We start from the raw sequence: 22312 nt of genomic DNA on the forward strand, positions 1-22312 counted from the left end.
TTAGAACAGATGAGGACCTAGAGCAGTTGCGTGGGGCTAAGTATCTTACCACCATTGATCTTACCAAGGGTTACTGGCAGGTGCCTTTGAATCCCATTGTTAGAGAGAGCAGTCAGTCTTTGTGACTTCTTTTGGCTTGTATGAGTTTACAAAGATGCCCTTTGGGATGAAAAATGTCCCAGTGACATTTCAGAAGCTGGTAGATCATATCCTAGCAGGAGCAGGAGGGTTTGACCTTGCTTGCCTAGATAATATTGGTGTCTATAGCCATTCCTGGCAATAGCATCTTCAGCATATCAGGGAGGTGCTGGGCAGACTACAGAGGGCAGGGTTGACCATTAAGCCCAGCAAATGTTATGTGGGTATGGCAGAGGTCCCCTACCTGGGACATAGAGTGGAGAGTGGTAAGATCAGGCCAGAACCTGCAAAGTGGAAGCCATTCAGGCATGGCCTGAACCTGTTACCAAAATCCAGGTGAGGGCATTCTTAGGGACAGCAGGGTACTACTGAAAGTTCATCCCCAGTTATAGTACCATAGATGGTCCCCTCACAGACCTGACAAGGAAGAACAAGCCAGATAAGGTAGTGTGGACCATAGTGTGTAAGCAGTCATTCCAGAAGCTTAAAAAAGCTTTGTGAGGACCCCTTGTGTTAGCCAGTCCAGATTACAGCAAATAATTTGTTCTGCAGGGGGGATGCTTTGAACCATGGGGTGGGAGCTGTACCTAGCCAGATTTCTTCAGGGGGAGAAGAGCACCCAGTGGTTTACCTCAGTGATAGGCTTCAACCCATGGAGGAATGCTATGCAGCTGTAGAAAGGGAATGTCTAGCCATAGTGTGGGCACTGCAGAAACTTTAGCCTTATCTGTATGGAAGAAAATTCACTGTAGTTACAGGCCACAATCCCCTAACATGGTTACACAGAGCCAGCCAGCAAAATGCCAAGTTGCTAAAATGGAGCCTAGGGTTGCAAGCATATGATTTGTCAGTGCAGCACCACAGTGGGATTAGCAATGTCAATGCAGATGGGCTCTCAAGACAAGTGATGGGGTAAGGTATACTTAGATAGACCTAACCCTTTCAAGCAACATTTCTCAAGGGTCACTGAAAAAACTAGCTTGAGTTCTCCACGGGGAAAGATATGTGAAGATATGTGAAGGCTGTCAACCTAGCTAGATAGAATTTTGTAGATAATTCTGTCATTTGTAAACATTAATATAAGCCACAGGCTTGTTCTCTTAACTGGAAGAAAATGGTGTTAAATGTGGAACTGCAAAAATGTAACAACAGTGCACTCTGCTTGGAAAGCTGATAAATCAAGCATTGTGTAATTGTTTGATCACAAAACCCGGAGCTGAGATGTCTGGATGAAGGAATTCTTGCTTTTGTTTTGAGACTAGAGTTAACTGCTAGAATTTGCATGTATAATATATTTTATTGAGGTAGCTTCCTGACCAGGTGCAAGATCAAAGCAATGTAAATGTAAAGTTTCTGTTAGCCTGGGAACCAGGGAGAAATGATGTAATCTGAAATGAGTCAGTAGTACTGTGTTATCAATTTGAGGACAGAGAGACTCAGAGCATTTTTTGTATTTGTCTTGAGAACATCTAACTTACCAGCACTATGCCTGTGCTCTATATGTAAGTTTATTTTAGAACTGTATTTTCACTTAGATATAACTAGGACATAGGAAGAATAGACTAATTGTTTTTCTGTATTGATGCCAGAACTACTCTACTGCATTATTTTAAGCATTTACCTGTGATCTCTGAACTCGTGGCTAGCACTGTGTAGTAAAAAGTATTGTCTTGTGTTCTTATTTATTATTAAATATTTTTAAACCTTTCAACTGTGGCTGTTTAATGTAGATATAATTTAAGCTCTAGAGTACATTGCATGTATATAGTGATGCTGTCCAAGCCAGCTCAAAGCCTTGCTGTTCAGTCACACTTACCAGTTGGATAATAATATTGCACAGTAATAATTGGACCCTTTGATAAGGGCCTTATTAGTAACTGATATTAGTGGTTGGTGGCAGTGATTACTACCTTATTGCCTGGACAGAAGGGGCATAGCTGGAAAACCGGTGGCAGCCATCCCCTGGAGTGAGGATTGAGCTCATTGATTGCTAGGCCATTGCATGGGCATCACAAAATACATCTATATATATATATATATATATATATATATATATATATATATATATATATATATATATATGTATATGTATAGATCTACTATATATATATATATATATATATATATATGTATATATATATATATATATATATACATACACACACACACACACACACACACACACACACACACACACACACACACACACAAATATATATATATATATATATATATATATATATATATATATATATATGGGTCTACTTTTGCTTATCAAAATTTTTATTTTGAAAAACAAAAGTACAATCCCAATTATGTGAAAGTGCACTTCAACGAATACCGGTTCACCGAACTGGTAAAATAAAAACAAGAAACATTGCAGCACAGAAGCATGCTACAAAGGGGATAAGGGAATATACCTCTTTCCCTACTTAGTGTGATCTCGGAGTTAGTATATATTAAGTAGCAGGGGTGTGGTGGATGGGGGTGCAGGGGGTCTTGCCTTAGCAGTGTTTTTTTTAATTTTTTTTTTATTTTACCAGTTTGGTGAACTGCTAATTGTGAAAGTGCACATATGTGTGTGTGTGTGTGTGTGTGTGTGTGTGTGTGTGTGTGTGTGTGTGTGTATCCATTGATCTAAAAATCAGAGGTTCAAAACACTAAATATGGAACCCTGGAAACTAAAAAAAAAATAATAATAAAATAAATAAATAAATGAAACAAAACTTTCTTGCAGGAAGGCAAGCATCCTTGCACCACCATCACTGCAAATTATGCTTACCAATTCCAAGATTGCAAAACATTTAAAAAAGGACAAACTGCCAATCCACAAAACTGCCATCAATCACCAAAAATGCTGGATCACACACACAGACACATGCACACACACACACACACACACACACACACACACACACACACACACACACACACACACACACACACACACACATCTATATATGTATATATATATATATATATATATATATATATATATATATATATATATATTGAGAGAGATATCATCTATCTATAGCTATCTACCTATACGTATATCCATATCTATCTTTAATATATATATATATATATATATATATATATATATATATATATATATATATATATATATATATATATATATATATATATAAAACTATATGTAGATAGTTAGACATAGTTAATTCTCAAACAAAGAGATAAGGTATGTGAGAGATGTATTTACACAATATCAGTGGAGGCAAAGCTCTCATATAAAAGTCTTCCTAATGTCAATAAGATTGTCAGTAGTACACTTGTTGCACCCATCATGAACTATTTAAAGTAGACATACACTGAGGCACTTACATGTAACCTTCCTAAACCACAAAGACCTCCTAGACAAAGTACACATAAGAAATACCCTTAGCAGCCCCAAATGCACTCTTTCAAAACAACACCCACATCAACACATAGTGCTACATCTCATGGAGCCTCTACCTCTAAGCCTATAAGGCAAGTCACCACACAATCCAAAATTCTAGTTATTGGAGACTGTATTGTGAGACACACTGATGTCCCTCTCACCAGGCTGAGTAAGGAGAAAGTTACAGTCATTTGCTTATCATGGGCTAGGATCCACCACATTATGCATGCACTCAGGACATTGGACAACAATTACCAATGTGACTAAGTCATAGTCCATGTGGGGGTAAATAACCTGAGGCATACCTCCCTACACTATATAAAGAGAGACATGATAGAGCTATCAGAATATGTGTCTTAGGCTGGTATGAGTCTAGCATTGAGCAGCATTTTACCTTCTCCAAGGATGATGCCACAATATAAACAAAAGATGATTGACTTTAATAATTCACTTAGTTTCTGGTGTCATTCTAAGGGGGAGGGGTGCAATATTTGTCAGCATAGAAGGAGATGGTCAACAGACCACACTGCTTTGCTAGGGATGGTCTGCACCTCTCCCATCTAGGCTTTCAAATATTAGTTAAAACATTGTCTTCCCCCATAGTGCCTTTTTTAGGCTATGCCAAACTGAAAGTACTTCCAACATAACAAACCAAAACCAAGAAAATCTAAAGGTATTACTGCTCAATGCTAGAAGTCTAAACAAAATACTACACTCCCTAGAAGCTCTCTTTACCCTAGAGAATGCTGATGTCAGTGTGGTCACTGAGATATGCTTTAAAGCTGCAGAGAGCACACCAACAGTGCAAGGTTATAACACCTTCCTCACATTTAAACCAGCTACTTCACAGTCAGGGAGTAAAGGTGGAGGTGTCTCTATTTACATCAAAAGTAAATATACTTCAAGGCTTGTCAAACAGGACAATGCACTTGAGCTGCTCCATGTTCACATCACCATAAGTAAAATCCAATACTACGTTCTTGCAAGCTATAGGTCCCACTCTATGACCCAGGAAACCCATACCATGTATTTAAACTTATTATAAACACTAAACATACAACCTAATACCATATTCATGGGTGACTTTAATTACCCCACAATTAACTGGGAATCCTATACGACATCAAATGTACATGCACAGAGATTCCTGGATTTTGTAAACATGAACTCCCTGCACCAGATAGTCAGTACACCAACCAGGGGTGCAACCATACTGGATCATGTCCTCAGTAATATGGGAGACTGCTACATACCCCCTACTGTAATGCCTTCCCTGGTAAGGTCAGACCACAAAATGGTCTCCTTTGAAGTAAAAATAAAACCTGGACCCCTAGCTAAACCGGGAATATTCAGGAACTATTCTAAGGCTAACCTCCTACTTTTAAGTGCTATTAAGTGAGAACCTGGCAAAATTTCAAGCCCCCATAAACACTGAAAACACTTCTGCCTATGCAGAACTATTCACAGAAACCCTGTATAGGCATGTTAATAGCTGCAAACTATGCTCAGAATGTGCCTCTGCTGAGAACTTTATTGGAAAACTGAGACTTTAATGCTGCCACACTGCCCAGAGGTACCATCTTGTTATAAATGCAATTAACATGTTTACAGGGGTCCCTATTAAGTCAGCAAATGCACTAAATTGTGAACGCTGCTTAATCGAACCTACTTACCCGAAATGGCAAAATCACAAAAGCACCGAACAGCAATTTTTTCCCTAGGGAAAATCACTGGGCTGTTTTTGGGACTTTGCCATTTCCTCCACTGTGGTGCGATCTCAGAGTTGGTATATTTAAGTACGGGGGTGTGGGGGGCACAGCCCCCCACTTTATTTTGTGTTTTTTTTTTTTTTTAATGGATCAGCGATTGTTTTCTGTTTAACTTTTTTTGATGTCAGTGGGTCGATTATATAGCATTTGCAGTTTAGAGCATTCGCTTATATAATATAGACCTGTTTACAGTCTGAAAACCTTAAGCAATTGTTTTTTTGATGTTAGCGGGTTGATAATATAGCGTTCGCAGTTTAGTGTGTTCGCTTATATAATATAGACCTGTTTACAGTCTGAAAACATTAAGCAAACAAATACATGAAGGCCAAATTTTGCAAGTTGAGCAATAATATTTTTAAATGCTAAAGTAGGATGGATGGGCATTCAGCTTAATAGAGGAGTAATATGTTCATAACTGATGAAGATGAGTTGTTCAGTACTGAATCTGTTGATGCCTGCATGGTTAAAGTATTATCTCTAGTATTACAAATACTGCTTTGCGAGCAAGGATTGCCATGATTGAAAATTTCATTTTGTCAGATAAATTATGGGCTTAAAGAAAAGACCTGCCCCACACACACATACACACAAATACACACACATGCACACACACACACACACACACACACACACACACACACACACACACACACACACACACACACATTATGTGTGTATGTATGTATGTATATATATATATATATATATATATATATATATATATATATATATATATGTTCATAGGTGTCCCAGAGTGTGGATGTTTTTTTTTTTTTTACCATGTTTGTATTTCATCTGGTGATCTTTCAGACTGCCAGTTATATAGCATGCCATTATGCATGTGTGTGTGCGTGTGTGTGTGTGTGTGTGTGTGTGTGTGTGTGTGTGTGTGTGTGTGTGTGTGTGTGTCTGTCTGTCTGTCTGTTTATCTCTCTGTCTGAGTGTTTCTTTGCTTGTGCATCCTAAGATAGGCTGCTATCTGATCTGGGATATGTTTCTCTTCCTTGAGCTCACTGGATGGCAAAATAAACTGCCAGTCCCATAACCCTGAAATGTATTAAGCTGGTAAATGGAGAAAGAAAGAATGAAATGGTACCTGTAGGATAGCCCTCCCTATCTTAACATATCAAGAAAGGATCCCAAACTTTGAGACATGATTAAGAAATGCCTTCATATTAGTTTCGCCATTTACATACGGTATTAATTATAATACATTTTTCCTTTAGCACTCTTTCAGCATCCCTCACTAAATCTTATAAAACTTAAGGGATGAGCATAGAGTTTGTGTGTAGTTAAAAACAGTTGGTTATCCTGCCATTTAGATGTGTAGTATAATTATAATCATCTGTTGTGTTGCCTGGCAACAGTCTTTGCACAATCACAAATTTTCATTTACTGTCTTTAACATTTTCATCACAATCATGGTGAACCACCCTAATGTCTGCATCTGTGCCACAAGATGACTACAGTGCTCCCATGAGTAATGCCATAGACAGAACATCTTTCATTATTAATATACAGCAGTTGTATACAGTCATACAGTTTGTTAAAATTGCATTTTATGGACACTGCCTGCAGGCAGCCTTAATGGATCCTCTAGCTACTTTTTTGTGTTCCATGTCATATTCAGCTATATTAAACAATGTAAAATATATTGCTCTCAGCAGATGAACTACCTTGGGCAGTATATCTTTATGTGTACATATTGTATGCTAATGAGTCACTGTTTTAAAGTCTATGTATCTATAATAGAGCACATCAATTCTTTTTTTTGCTTAAGCACTTTATTTATGGAGTGACCATGGTATGCATCAGTGTGTTAATATATCTACTTTCACAAATATTTCATATTGCTGATTTTTTGCATCAGACAAGATTTCTAATTTAATTCCCAGTTACCACTCTTGATCTTAACTGCATAGGTGTCTGCATTTGTTTTGTAGTTATTTTAAATGTTTTATATGGACCATTTCTCTTCAAGCCTGAACTGCAAATAAATGCTGCTCTGACAATCATGAGTCACAATCCACAGATGATTAACAATTTCACTATGTATGTATGCATATATGTTTGTGTGTATAGGTAGATAGATAGATAGATAGATAGATAGATAGATAGATAGATAGATAGATAGATAGGTAGATATTTTACTGCAAGAGGTTTATAGTCTGAAACAGAGTTTTAGTTGAATTAAGGAAAGAAAATCAGCAGACACCATTTCTAGGAAAATACGGTTAACTGAAACAAAAGCCTGTCATCTATGAAAATGAAAAAGAGAGCAAAGAACTACAAAAAACACTTAGCCAGGTACAGGAGTAAATCTTATTGTGGTTTAAACAAGGATAGTCTTTATCTGCATACTTATCTAATAGAATGGCCCACATCTTTTAGTCACCAACTTTTCATGCATGAAATGGGAAATAATTCCCCACTCCTGCAGTCCTGAAAAACTGCTCAGTGCATTCATGCTTTGTTCATGTGTTAATCCTTTGTAAGCACACATCATATTCAGGAAATGAAATGCTGACAGTCAGAACTTACAGTTGCTGTTATAATAGTTCAAAAAAAATTACAAAAATTGCCCTTGTGTTAAAATGAGATCTTTATGAAAGTTGAAGCCATTTCTATGTAGAATATGAAAATCTCATATGAGGGGGGTACTTTACATGTATACATTTCCTAAAGTTTTGGAGACTTTCCAACTATAAATCCTAAATTTCTTTTCATGGGTCCTCACATTTTTGTATTCTCCTTAAGTTATTTACACCCGATTTTGGATTTGATAGAGTACTTTCTTTTTCCTGGGCGAGTATCATTTATTTGAAAATGTCGTAACCTAATAAATGACTTACACTGGCTTAATGCATAGCTTTTTACTGTACTTATTTTAAATAAAGTAAACACATTTATTACTACTAAGAGTTAAAGCTGAAACACAAATATTCAGGAGCACAATGATTCAGGACTTTTTAAAACTTTGTTTTGCATATCAGTTTGGACCAAAACACTTGTCAGCAATATATATATATATATATATATATATATATATATATATATATATATATATATATGTGTGTGTGTGTGTGTGTGTGTGTGTGTGTTTGTGTGTGTATATCTATATCTATCTATCTATCTATCTATATCTATATATATATATATATATATATATCTGTGCGTGTGTGTGTGTGTATATATATATATATATATATATTTTTTTTTTTTTTTTAATTAAACATTCACATCCCTCGGACCATGTGATTTCATTAGACACAAAATGTAATCTAATCTTACTCAATCACTAAATCACTACAAAAACTGCTAAGTCATATGAGATTGCTGCCTGTCACTTGCTGCTTCTATCAATGAGTTACTCGTGCCAAAGTAGTTTGGATGAAGCACAGAATAAATTTTATATTTTCATGTACAGCTCATCTTCTGTTACCAGAAAGCTACAAGGTTTATAAACTGCTGTTGAGAACTATCAGAAACAGTTGCACTTCTTGAGAGACAATTACCCATTTTAACTGCCTATCTACAAGGTTGTTTCTGCTTATCCATTGAAAAGAAAATGAATGCAGACAGTAGTGTTTCAGTGGTAATCTGTAGCCATTCCCTTTCACACAGTGGGCAGCTAGGATAAAATGCTTTGCTACATCTCTAGTAACAGTGTACTGTGCTTAATCAGGAAAGGAAATGAAGTACATTTTTCAAGTTGTTTCATAAGTTTTCAGGGGAACAATAACAACGTCAACAAATGTATTGAAAAATGCAGCATTTTCAAAAATGATACACTACTCTGTTCTGCTCTGCTAGCATTTGAAAAAAAGAAGGATGTTTTGTGGTATATATCTATTTTTTTAGTAAAAGATATTTGGAATAAATTTATGTGAGATGACTGCCCTTTGTAAGCTCCAATCTGTTTTGTGAAATGTTTCAAGAATAGAAAACACTCATCCTTGTTTAAATGTCACCTTGGAGTAGATTATATTCCGTTAGATCTGCCATAGGTATTAACCTTATCCCCAGAGGGGGAAATAAATTGATAATCCATCCTCAGCTAAGGTATTTCTTTATTTCATCAGGTCTTATTTCATTAATTAGTAGTGGATGATTTTTACAGCTGCACTCATCCTTTATTTAGGTAAAATACAAAACTGACAAACATATTGATTCTTGGCTGGAGCGCCTTCTGTGTGGAGTCTGCATGTCCTCCCAGCGGTCAAGTGGCATTCGAAAGACATGCGTGAATGGACATGCCTTCGTTGAAGGTTGGGCATCGGGCTGGCACCTCGACACCATAAAAATCGACTGCCAATCATTAGCGGACTGGAGTTCTGCTGTGGTGACCCCTAACCGGGAAAAGCCGAAAGAAAAACTAACAAAACTGACAAACATTGATGAATGAATGGTCCCTTACATGTAGTCTTTTGTGGGTTTCTCTGTATTCTGTCTTACTTAGTCATTGCATGGTATAATTTCGTAAGTTCTGAAAGCAGGATTATTTGGGTTAGCCACAATGTTTGTCACCTGCTGTAGCTGCTGTTCCTGTTGTAACATGATATAGCCTGTCTACTGCCTTGTACAATATGTCCTTCTTATCTGTCAACCAATCTTTGAAACATTTGCCTTGTTGAAAGTTGCAGTGGCATTCAGCTGAATGATATTCCCTGCCAACCGCTACAACTTCCAGCATATTCTGTGTGAACCCAGGCAAATCCAGGTGTGCTCAGAGATCCAATACCTCCAGCAAGTTCTGCATATGCTTCTGACCTTTCTCTTAGTGGACTGGGTTACACACACCTACAGTTGAAGGAGTCATCTACAGAGGGTCGCTAAACCACCTGAATTGGAATAAATCAGCACATTGCATTAGTGTCTGTGGTGTGAAGCTTTCCCAGGCTACAAAACTCTGTATTTCATAATGGAGATTATGCCTGCCTACCCTGTGAAGGAACTTCATTCTGTCACTTGTATCTGTGATATTACTGCCTTGGCCAGTAGGCAGAGCTCATAGCCATAGACAAGGATGGGGATGTAGATCAAGCATTAAACTGAAAGCTTCATCTTATGACTCAGATCTTGTTTCACCTCCTCATTCTGGTACAATTCTTGCATTATGCCTGCTGTAGCATCCATCTGCTGGTCATTCTCTTAATCCTGTCTGCCTTCAGTCATGAGCAAAATCACAAGAAATGTAACTCTTGTTCAGAGCTAGCCACTTTCTGCATACCTACAAGGGACAATATGCTTTTTTTTCTGACAGAGGACCATGACCTCTGATTTGCAAGTGCTGATAATTTTCAACCTAATTGCTGCATGCTCAGCCACAAATGTCTTTGTTGTCCACTGAAGATCACTTTCACTTGAGACTAATAGGATAATGTCTTATGCTAAAAAAATTTGCCATCCCTAGGACCCCAGAAAGAATATTATCCAGTCCTCAATTGAATCATGATGTCATGTCCTTGAAACACATATAGTAATACTTGCAAACTCCCCTGATCTCTTCAGTCTGTAAAAGGAAACATATTTAGTCCATCTTGCCATGGCTGAGGTAGAATTTGCATGGGTTCTCCTGAATCAAAGGCTTAATTATCAGATAATGTCTTCTCTCCAGCAAACTAGCATACCCTTTTCCAGAAAGGCTGAGATGGGTGATCTCTCTATAGCTAAAACAAACCTTCATGGTACCACTATTCCTATTTGTCAGAACAGATGTAGTGCCCCAGCCTTTCTTAACAGTAAACTCATTTGGAATACATTTCAGTGTCACTATGAACATATGTCATCTGTTTCTCATGGTCCAAATTCCACAGAAACTACCATGTCTTCTTCCATAAGTGACTCTTTTGTTTGCATCTTTGTTCTTCATTCCACTCAAATTTCATTTGTTTTACCAGCTATATCCAAAAGTGCCTGAGTTCTACTTAAAATGCACCAACTCACTCATCATTCATTGAATCATTAATTCATTCTCCAATACCCAGTTTATTAAGTTCAAGGTTACATGGGAACTAAAGCTTGTCTTGGCACTCAGTTTGGCAAAGTGAAAAACTAATCCCAGATGTGGTGTTAGTGCATCACATAGCATTACACACACACACACACACACACACACACACACACACACACACACACACACACACACACACACACACACACAAAACAGTTCAGAAGTACCACATCTCCTACAGCATGTCTTTAGGAAGAGCACAGAGCACCCTGTAAAATCTCACACACAAACATAATGAGGACATGCAGACTCTCCAGAATGGCTTTATAAATGTGAACTGGACTGGAGAACCAAGTGTTGTAAAAAGCCACTGCTAATTACTACATCTCTGCCCTGTCCTTAGTTTACCAGCTATTTAACAGTGCATGCGTGTATATAATGCAAATCCCTAGAAAATGTCAGTTTATATGTCAATTGCATATGGGCTTTGAGTATCACTTCATTGTGGAACACTTTTATTTATTTATTTATTTATGCATGTATGTACTTGTTAATTTGTTCATTCATTCCTTACTAGCAGATTTCCTTTCTATATATTCAGTTTTGTGCCTCTTTTTGTAAGTACATTTTGGAATCTCACAGACTTTAGATCTGATTTTTTTTTACTTTCACTTTTTTTTTTTTACCAAAATGTCTCTTCAAATGGCATGCACCCTTTTATATGTAAATACTTCTAGAAACACAGGTCAAAGTATGCTTCAGTACCCTTGCATCCCTGAACTATAGAAATGAGCATTAAATAAATAAATGAATGAATGAACAGATACCTTTCCAGAGGGCACAATGCTGACAAACAACCGGTGCTAGAGCCATGCACTAAAGCTCAGTCTGAAAAAGTGTATAATAGTACTCTTTGAAAGATGTCCATCCCTGGAAATTACTACATTGATAATATACTCCTAATAATAGAGCCAGTGATCAGAAATCAAGTTTCAGATAAAAAAAAAAAAAAATATATATATATATATATATATATATACATACATATATATATATATATATATATATATATATATATATATATATATATATACACACATATTATATATATATATATATATATATATATATATATATATATATATATATATATATATATATATATATATATATATATATATATTTACTTTTAAACTGTAACAAACTGCTTGCTACAATGTAGTCTGTCACAAAATGTTTGAATTTTACACATCTGTGTGACAATCTTTGCCTGGCATACAAGGATGCAAATGATTATGTCTTTCCTGATCTTTCATACATATAAAACTAGAAAGATCTCACAATACCCAGTCTAGGAACCTAAGCCTGCATTGTAATATAAACAGGACCTGTTATTGGGGTAGGTATTTCTTCCAAAGGATACCTGTCTTTGTACCACATCAAACAGGGAACCTCTTTCACTCTATTTAAATCTAACTTAGGCAAATGGATAGGTAACCATATAGTCACCCTTAGCTTAGTCCTTCAGTGTCTTATGAGCAGGGAAAAAGATATACAACAGTTGAAAGACCCTTAATGGTCTTCTATATAGATTACCAAGTATATACCTATGAACAATAGAGAATGCATATTTTAACCTACCTGTTGTCATTCCTCTAGAGAACCACAATGTGCAGAGATGTTAGCAAGGGAAATAGTTGTATGTGTTTTCATGAAACTGCCCTGGCTTCATCAATACTCCAACCTACCCATCTCCCCCAGAAAATGGAAACCCAGCATTTAGACTGTCATTCTTCCTCACGGTCTAGGTTCTGTAAACATTGGCACTAACTAAGCCCAAGCTGTCCTACCCATGACAACAATGTATGTTACTAAATATTAAACAATGATATCACATATCCTGTGCAAATCTACTGTCCCTCCACCCTCTGGCATATGGAGTACCTTCAGTCTGAGCCATGTTCTACAACATGAAGAATGACATAGCTACCCTCCAATTATTGTCACGTTAGCACCTGTTTGTAAAGTTTTAGAAAAATATATTCAAACCCAAATATTCCATTGTCCATCCCAGCAACATATCCTTTCCAGCAACTGGCATGGATTTAGACAAGGTCATGGAACAAGAATCACAAGTTTCAATAACCGAAATAACTGAAACTTGGTAATGTACTATATGATCTCTTCTTGGACTTCACTAAGGCATTCAGTGCTAATACTTATTTTGAATTCTTACATTCTATGGCTTTTACAATACTACATCAAGTGCTCACCAGCTATCTGGAACATAGGTAACACACTGTGATATAGGCTTATTCCATATCATGTTCTTTAACACTTCCATTGGAGTTCCCCTTAGGATTAGTTCTTGGTCAGCTACTATTCACAATTATTGCAAATGATACCACCAACAATTGTAGTCTCTTCAGCATGTTTGCAACGCTAATCTTTTCTGTTTACCTACAAACACAGATGAGATAAATGTTAATCTTTGGCTTAGCTTCTACAAGATTCAAAAATGTTTTTTCTCATCATTTTGTTCTAAATATTGCCAGAATTAAAGCTATGATATTTACATCCTAACTGCATGCAATACTTTCAAATTCTTCCCTCAAAATTTATGCTGCAAAATGATACGGTATTTTTTTGATCAGCATTTAAATGCCAAGGTTCATGTTATAGCAGCCTCCCAAAAAGAACATCAAAAGACATATCATCTCTGTGGATCCAGTTATTTCCATGTGTATCCACACAAAAAATGCTGCCAAGATGTCTCAGTCCTATTTTAATCAAACCAAAATGGAAACAGTTAAGTGCTTTTGTTCATAATATGTATAACTTCATCAGAACAGTCCACATGCTGGAGATTATTTACTAGATTTGCCACAAGATGTTAAATCCTAGATACCTTATATCGTCAGCTTTCTTATCTTGAACAATTCTGTAACATAGCTGCTTTGTTTGCTACTGACCCTGATTCTAAAACTTATATGATTCAGTAACTCTGGCTGATATCACTACTTTGGGTCTAATTTTCTAATTTTCTCAGTGCCTAAACATGGTCTAGTAAAGGCTAACTCATTATACGGTATGTTTCCACAGGAAATACCCCTAATGTCTTTGCTTATTAGGTGGCATATTATATCTCATACTCTATGATCTGCAAAAAAAAAAAAATTATTTGCATCACATTCTCATCGCAACTTCTCTCACAACTACATGTATTTTTCTACTGTCCCCAAATTCTGGAATTACCATCTGCAGTCATAACATTAGATCCTTTGAAGATCTCTTTCAGAAAGGCCCTCTTTGGCCATGTCTTTTCTAATTGGTCCTGCTGTAGCAGTCCAGGTATCTCTTGAAATTAAGTTAGTCTATTGGAATACTTACCCAGGTTTAGACAATGTGTCTTTCCTCTTGTTCATTTTAATTACTAATTTCTATTCTTCTCTTATTTATACAAGTATCCCTGATGCTTCCTGCTCATGGTGTTTTTAGTCAAATCTTAACCTTCATATGGTATTGCTGTTTTTATGTTATTTAGGACCTATTTAACACCTGTTATCATTGATATATATTTTCTATTGCCATCTGCATTTTTAAATAAAAAATGAATCCATATGATTTTTAAGAGCTTCTCTTCTTGAGCATATAATAAAAATGTGTTCTGTCACATTAGAATTTCCAATACAAAAAATAAAGGATTACATAAAAATAGTAAAATACTCAATTGTGTGCAGTCATTCAGATGTTGTTGAACAGTCAAATATAACCAGTAACTTCCACAATAATTTATAAACCGTTGGCTCAATGGCCTTTTTCAACTTTTTGAAATCCCATGTTAACATTGCAACATTATTAACAATAATTTATTGATCCTTCCCAGCAATGAAGATGACTTTCAAACTGGACTAGCTACATCTGCAGAAAGTGAAAGAAGTCAGGGTCTCCCGTTCATCCTCTAGAAGACTGACACACTCTGTCCACTGGTTTATGCTCCTGCATATGCCTCAGTACATTTCATCAGCATGGGACAGAACCAGGAGACATTGGAACACCTCCCCTACTGTCATGGATAATTTTCCAAAGTGGCAAACATAGACAGTGTGATCTGGCCGAGGATATGGAATAAATGTGCACTAATGGGTCTGTAGTTTCCAGAATCTGTTAAAGGTCCTCCCTTATGAAAAAAGATGACTATTACAGTCTTCCATTCATGTGACACAAAGCCTGTTTTAAGACTATAGTTAAATAATGACTCCAGAGGTCTTGATAAGTTGTATTTTAGACTATTCTGGAGGCATCCTGGGATGTTATTGGAGCCCACTGATTCTGTGTTCTTGTCTTTAATCAGTGCAGCCAGCACATGCTCTCTAGTTATAGTTGGAAGGGTTATGTTTGAAGGTATTATTGGGTGGTGGTTGGGGTGAGTGGTGGGTAAAGTTGGAACTGAATTTGTCTGCCAGCAGGTTTGCTATATCACCAGACTTGGTGGCACCATTAACTACCAGTTCAGCACATTGCTTTGTGATGCCCTTGAGGTTTCTGACATAGCTGTAGAGGGCCTTTTGGTTTCTTTCACCTGGGAGATATCTTAACCTGAGGGTTGGCTTTGCTTGGATTTCCAGCAAAGTCATGACCACAGATTCCATAGTAGTCAATGAAATGCTACAAAGACATGCTGAAGATATAACTCAAGAAATAGAATACATACTCCATTGTCTTAAGACACTGCTTATTGAATTTCTGTACACTTCGGCCTCCTCAGAAAAGTATTGTCTTTAGAAATTAAATGTGAGAGAAAATGAAGAAAACTGAAAAGAGCCTCAACCAGTTGGCTACACGTTCACAGGGAAGTATCTGTATTTTTTTTTTTTTTTTTTTTTTGTGGATCCAAGGTAGAGACATCCAATGCCTTTCGGTTAAATGTGGTAGATAGAGCTCATCTCTTCCATCAAACAGTGCAACTGAATGTGCCAATGAACTCTGCATCATCCATATCAGATATGTAGCATATTAATGGTTCACCGACTAACTGACTACATTATATTCAGTAGTGGAGGAAGAATGTAAAATTCTTTTACACAGGGGAGAATATCATGTAGAAGTACTGAAAGCAACAAGGCCTATAAACCAGTCACTGATATTTCCATAGGTAATTATTTTGAGACAAACAACTGGTGACTTTCTTCCTTAAAAATATATCATTTTCTGGAAGAGTGATGTGATGTGTTGTTTAAATGCTAGTGATTCAGTGTTTCTTTCTAACCTGTACACTGTGTTCAATACCTTTCAGCCTGCATCAACCAACTTAAAAAATAAATGTTACCTGTTTTTCAAAGGCCATATAAGTGAGTATGAAAATGTACAGATCCCATTTCTCAACAAAAACACATACAGAAGAGATAAAAAAATAAATTAAACCAAAATGTAGATCACTGGTAACAATAAACAGAATGTAAACATGAACTTGTACAATTCTTCTGCTTCTGAATTTAATAGTAAAACATTTAGAAATATACAATTTGGAGTCATTCATTTTTTGTAGGCAGGAAATCCATAGAAAGGTAAAACAATGGCATTGCATCTTTGCCAAAATACATAAAACATCTTAAAAAGTTTATTATGAATATTATGAAGGAAAGAAGGAAATGATTGTGGGTGCTGATAATTTTAAGGGTTTAACAGAATTAACTTACTCCAGATGGACAATATTAGAAGAGATGCACTAAAGAAGTGGCTATAACTTCTGAACTGTAAACTGAAGCCTTTGTGGTAATATGGGGATTTTTCCACAGAAAGGGTTACATCTGCACGATAAACGTCTCCTTAGGCTGCAATGAAATTAAAAGTAGCATGAGTCAGTAATGCATAAAACAGATATAAAAACAAAATCAAGCTGATGCATTGAGGAAATGGGATACTGTGAGCGAGAACCCTTCCATTGTCAGTTGGGTAGATTAAATCACAAGCTATGAATGGCATCTTCGTTTTATTAATAATACTAATTAAGTCCTTTTGTGAGTTCTGCATATACCATCCCTTTTGTGACTGTCACAAATGGCTACAGTAATATACTTCTTAGAATTTAATTTATTTCTCAAATGCAACAATAACAAACATGTTATGATTCACACGTTAAGCTTTCCTCTGCCTTTTGTATGAACTAAACTCGAAGTTTCCATTTACGTCATTTGATTGCTTCTGCTAGGCTGATGCTCTGCTCATTTTAGATTTACCTTGCAATTGAATACTTTAATTACTTGCACTACAAGTCCCTGTGTGGCCTTTGGATGTACTTCCCCTATATGGGTGCACTGAAAATGATTTTAATGTGAATTATTTGATTGAGATCATGACCAATAACAAAACTTTTAATTGAAAATTTAAAACTTGCTCCAAGGTTGTACATCTTCAGAGATTGTTATACTAGTCTAGTGAACGTAGAGATGAAACCCTATGAATGGGTATAGGGGTAACAGATCCCCAGTTCATCTATCATTGCAGTTTTGTGTTGTTTGTTTTACATTTTTGATTACATTGTAACTGGATACAAACTTGATTACATAAACAATATCCCCTTGTAATTCTGTAAAGTTCTCACTACTATGGCAATGGAAGTCATGATTAAAATTTTTTTGCTAATATTCTTTGATACCAGAGCTGCAAGACTGTATTCTGCTCTGGGATTGAAATGCAGTCTGTAGTTCAAATTATGCCATATGTACATTCTGACCAATGGATAAAAAATGTGTATGTTTTTATGTATGCATTTGAGGTACTCCTCAGTATGGAGAAAATCGATATATGTGCAGTAACAGAAACCTGGTTTAAGGCTCCAGAGATCACCACAGCACTACCAGACAAAAACTCATACCATACATTTTGGCCACAGATCCTGGACTGAAATACAAAAGGTGGGGTGTATCCATATTCATCAAGGATGCCCACACCTCCAGGTTAGTGGCACAGCACGATGCTTCAGAGATCATCCACATGCAACTAACAATGGGAAAACAGAAATTCAAATTGTAGCTTGCTACAGATCACCCACCATGTCACAGGACCCCCATTCTGCATTTCTGGGAACACTGGGAAATATAAAGGTCCTACCAAACACCCTAATATTGGGTGATTTCAATCACCCAAACATTAACTGGGAGAACTACTCAAGTACTAACTCCCTTGCCCAAATTTCCTAGAATTTATAAACTCAATCACCCTAGATCAACTGGTTAACACTCCTACCAGAGGTGACAACATATTGGACCTGGTCATCACCAACATGGGTGACCGGTGGTCCACACCGGAGTTCAACCCCTCGCTGGTTAGATCTGACCATAAACAAATCACTCTGGATATCCACATTCCACCCCCACCCCCGGACAAGGAAATCACCGTGAAAAACTTTTCAAAAGCAAACTTCACGTTACTTAAGACTGAGTTGAACTTCTTTGAGACAGTTACCAAGGCTATAGATGAGGGAAAGGTGGTACACGCAGCCTACCTAGGCCTCGCAAAGGCGTTCAACACCATTCCCCATTCTGGTATTATAGACAAGCTCACCAGCCTGAACATAAACCCCTATGTCACGAGATGGCTGCCATCTGGCTCATGGACAGAACCAACATGGTGAGAGTTGCGGGAGCCAGGTCCAACTCTAAAGCAGTTACACGTGTTGTTCCCAAGGGCTCAGTCCTAGGAACCCTCCTGTTTGGCATATACTTCTCAGACATACAGGCAAGGTCAGGAGGATTATGGCTGACCAAGTTTGCAGATGACTGCAAACTAGGGGCTATAATTGACTGTCTGGCTGACACAGACATCCTCCAAAAGGGTCTCACTGAGATGGATACCTGGTGTCAAAATCATGGCCTCAAGCTAAATGCCAAAAAGTGCATAGTCATCCCCTTTGGAAAAAACAAAGTACCCACAAACTAAATACGGAAGATGTTCATAGGTTCTTAGGTTCATAGGTAGATATTAGGCTATCTGCCCTAGGGCATTTATAAGCCTAGCCAGAGTGTATTTGGCTTCTGCCTCCCTATTAGATTAGCCTACTGTGCCTCTGTAAAGTAGATCACAGAAGGTACCCTTTTAAGATTAGTTTACTGTGCCTCTGTCTAGCAGGGACACAGAAGAGATCCCAGGGGTGAATTTGCGATTTCCCATCCATGCGTCCAGATTTCGCTTGAAGAGGGTTAGCGAGGGGCTATGTCTAACATGAATTGGGAGTCTATTCCAGGGTGAGGGGAGCCTCTGGGAAATGAATCTGTCCCTTCAGCATGTCCTATTTATTTTTGTGTTGAGGTTTAGGTCCCTGGAGAGTGTAGCTCTAAAGGACTTGGTTTTTTGAGGTGGAGCATGTCCATTAATTCTGGGTTTGACATGGCTTTGTACATCAGGCATAGATCGCCTATGAGTAGGCAGTAAGCAACTGAGTAGAGCTGGAGTTTCTTTAGTCGAGCTGCTTAGGACAACTGTTTGTAGCCCATGATCCTCTTGGTGAGCTACTTTTGGGGTCTCTTCAGTTGCTGCAGGTGTCGGGTAAGGTACATCCCAAAAGGGGCATTGTATTCAATTATGGGCCTGATGAGTGATGAGTAGAGGGGCACAATGACCTCTCTTGATCTAGATGCGAATCCTTTCGTGATAAGGTGGGCTATATAGAAGGTCTTTCTAACCACTTTGGTAACGTGATTATCAAAGGAGAGATTACTATCTACGTTGGTCCCCAAATCTCTAATTACTTCTTCTGTACTTAATGGATTACCACTTATGTGGTAATTTGTGGACACCTTGATTTTCCCAAAGGGGATGACTATGTACTTTTTAGCATTTAGCTTGAGGCCGTGGCTCTGGCACCAAGCATCCATCTCTGTGAGACCCTTTTGGAGGAAGCTTGTGTCAGCTGGAGATTCGATTATGGCCCCCAGTTTGCAGTCATCTGCAAACTTTGTCAGCCATAATCCCCCTGTGTTAGCCTGAACCTCAGAGAAGTATATACCGAACAAGAGAGGTCCCAGAACTGAGCCCTGTGTGACGCCATTTGTAACTGGTTTGGATTCGGACATGGCACCTGCGATTCTGACCATGTGGGTTCTATCTCTGAGCCAGTTTGCAACCCATCTTGTGATATAGATATTTAAGCTGGTAAGCTTATTTATGATGCCCTAGTGGGGTATTGTGTCGAAGGCTTTTGCAAGGTCCAGGTAGGCTGTGTGGACTACCTTGCCCTCATCTATGGTTTTGGTAACTGTTTCAAAGAAATCAATTAGGTTTAAGAGGCAAGATCTGCCCTTAACAAAGCCGAATTGGGTAGGGTCCAGTGTCTGGAAGCTCCCAATGTCTTTGTTTATGAGTTCCATGATAATATGCTCCATAGCTTTACAGACCAGACTAGTCAGACTTATGGGGCGATAGTTTCCAGGGTCTGTTGTGGCACCACCTTTGTGGAGTGGGACCACTGTAGCTGTACGCCATTCTTTGGGTACATATCCTGTAGTAAGGCTAAGTTTGAACAGTGACTTAATGTGAGGGTTCAGTTCTTCTTGGAGCTCGTGTCAGACACAGCCTGGGACACCGTCCGGTCCCATAGATACTGTGTTTTTTGCTTTGGAGAAGGCAGCTTTCAACTGTGCATCTGTGATGTCAGGGAGGCTACATTCAGTTGGGATGTAATAAGGAATCTGGGGACCCAAGTAGATAGTAATCTCTCCTTTGATAATTACATTGCCAAAGTGGTTAGTAAATCCTTCTATGTGGCCCACCTAATCACAAAAGCATTCACATCAGATCAAAAGAGGTCATTGTGCCCCACTACTCTTCACTCATCAGACCCATCATAGAGTACAATGCCCCATTTGGGATGTACCTTACAAGACACCTGCAACAGCTGGAAAGACCACAGAAGTACCTCACCAAGAGGATCATTGGCCACAAACAGATTTCCAATGCAGCTCGACTAAAGAAATTCCAGCTGTACTCGGTTGCATACCGCCTACTCAGAGGTGATCTATGCCTGACATATAAGGCCATGTCCAACCCAGAATTGAGGGACATGCTCCACCTAAAGAAAACCATATCCCCTCGAGTCACACGCTCTAGGGATGTAAACCTCACCACAACAATAAATAGGACGTGCTGGAGGGATAGATTCCTGCCCCACAGACTTTCCATACTTTGGAACAAGATTTAAATCTACATTAGGCAGAGCTCCTCACTAACACTCTTCAAGAGAAACCTTGACAAGTGGATGGGAAAGAGAAAGTTTACCCTGGGGATCACTTCAGTGGGTCTGCTGGACAGTGGCACAGGGAACTAATCTAAGGGGGCGGCGAAAGCCAACACATTCTGGCTAGGCTTACAAATGCCTTTGAGCAGATAGCCTAGTACCTACCTATGAACCTATGAATATATATATATATATATATATATATATATATATATATATATATATATATATATATATATATATATTTATATATATATATATATATATGGGTCTCCTTCTAATAATTGAAAGATCACTTACATGAAGATGACTTTACCGAGAAGACAATACTGAACTGTTAGTTTACCGAACAATCACACTACTGAATTTTTTAACAGGCTAAGTATGCTCTTGAAAGATACCACGAAATAAGCAGTCAGAGGGTGGAACAACAAAAGCAATTTTAATCCATCATTTCTGTCCTGGTACCTCGGCAGTTAGCCTTCAGTGGAACACATTTAGACACTTTCACATACTCTTTTTATACATACATCAATTAAGCAATGAATCAATAAATGAATCAATGCAACAGTTCATCAAACATTTTTAACCCTATCCACAGACACATTTGAATCTTTTTTGGAAGTCGATGCTAGCACTGAGGAAACTTATGGGCAGGGTTATGGTCACATTGATGTCCCTTATTTTCCGGGTGACAGTAATTTTATTCCTCCTAAAAAATCACAGGCCATAAATGCTTTTGAACATGTTATGCTTTCTAAACTTGAACAGGCTTACAAGTCATTTTGTATGAATGAAAAGGTTTTTAACCTGAG

This window comes from Protopterus annectens, chromosome 3.part1, assembly GCF_019279795.1.
Source record: "Protopterus annectens isolate FY-2018-M chromosome 3.part1, PAN1.0, whole genome shotgun sequence".
Taxonomy (NCBI): domain Eukaryota; kingdom Metazoa; phylum Chordata; order Ceratodontiformes; family Protopteridae; genus Protopterus; species Protopterus annectens.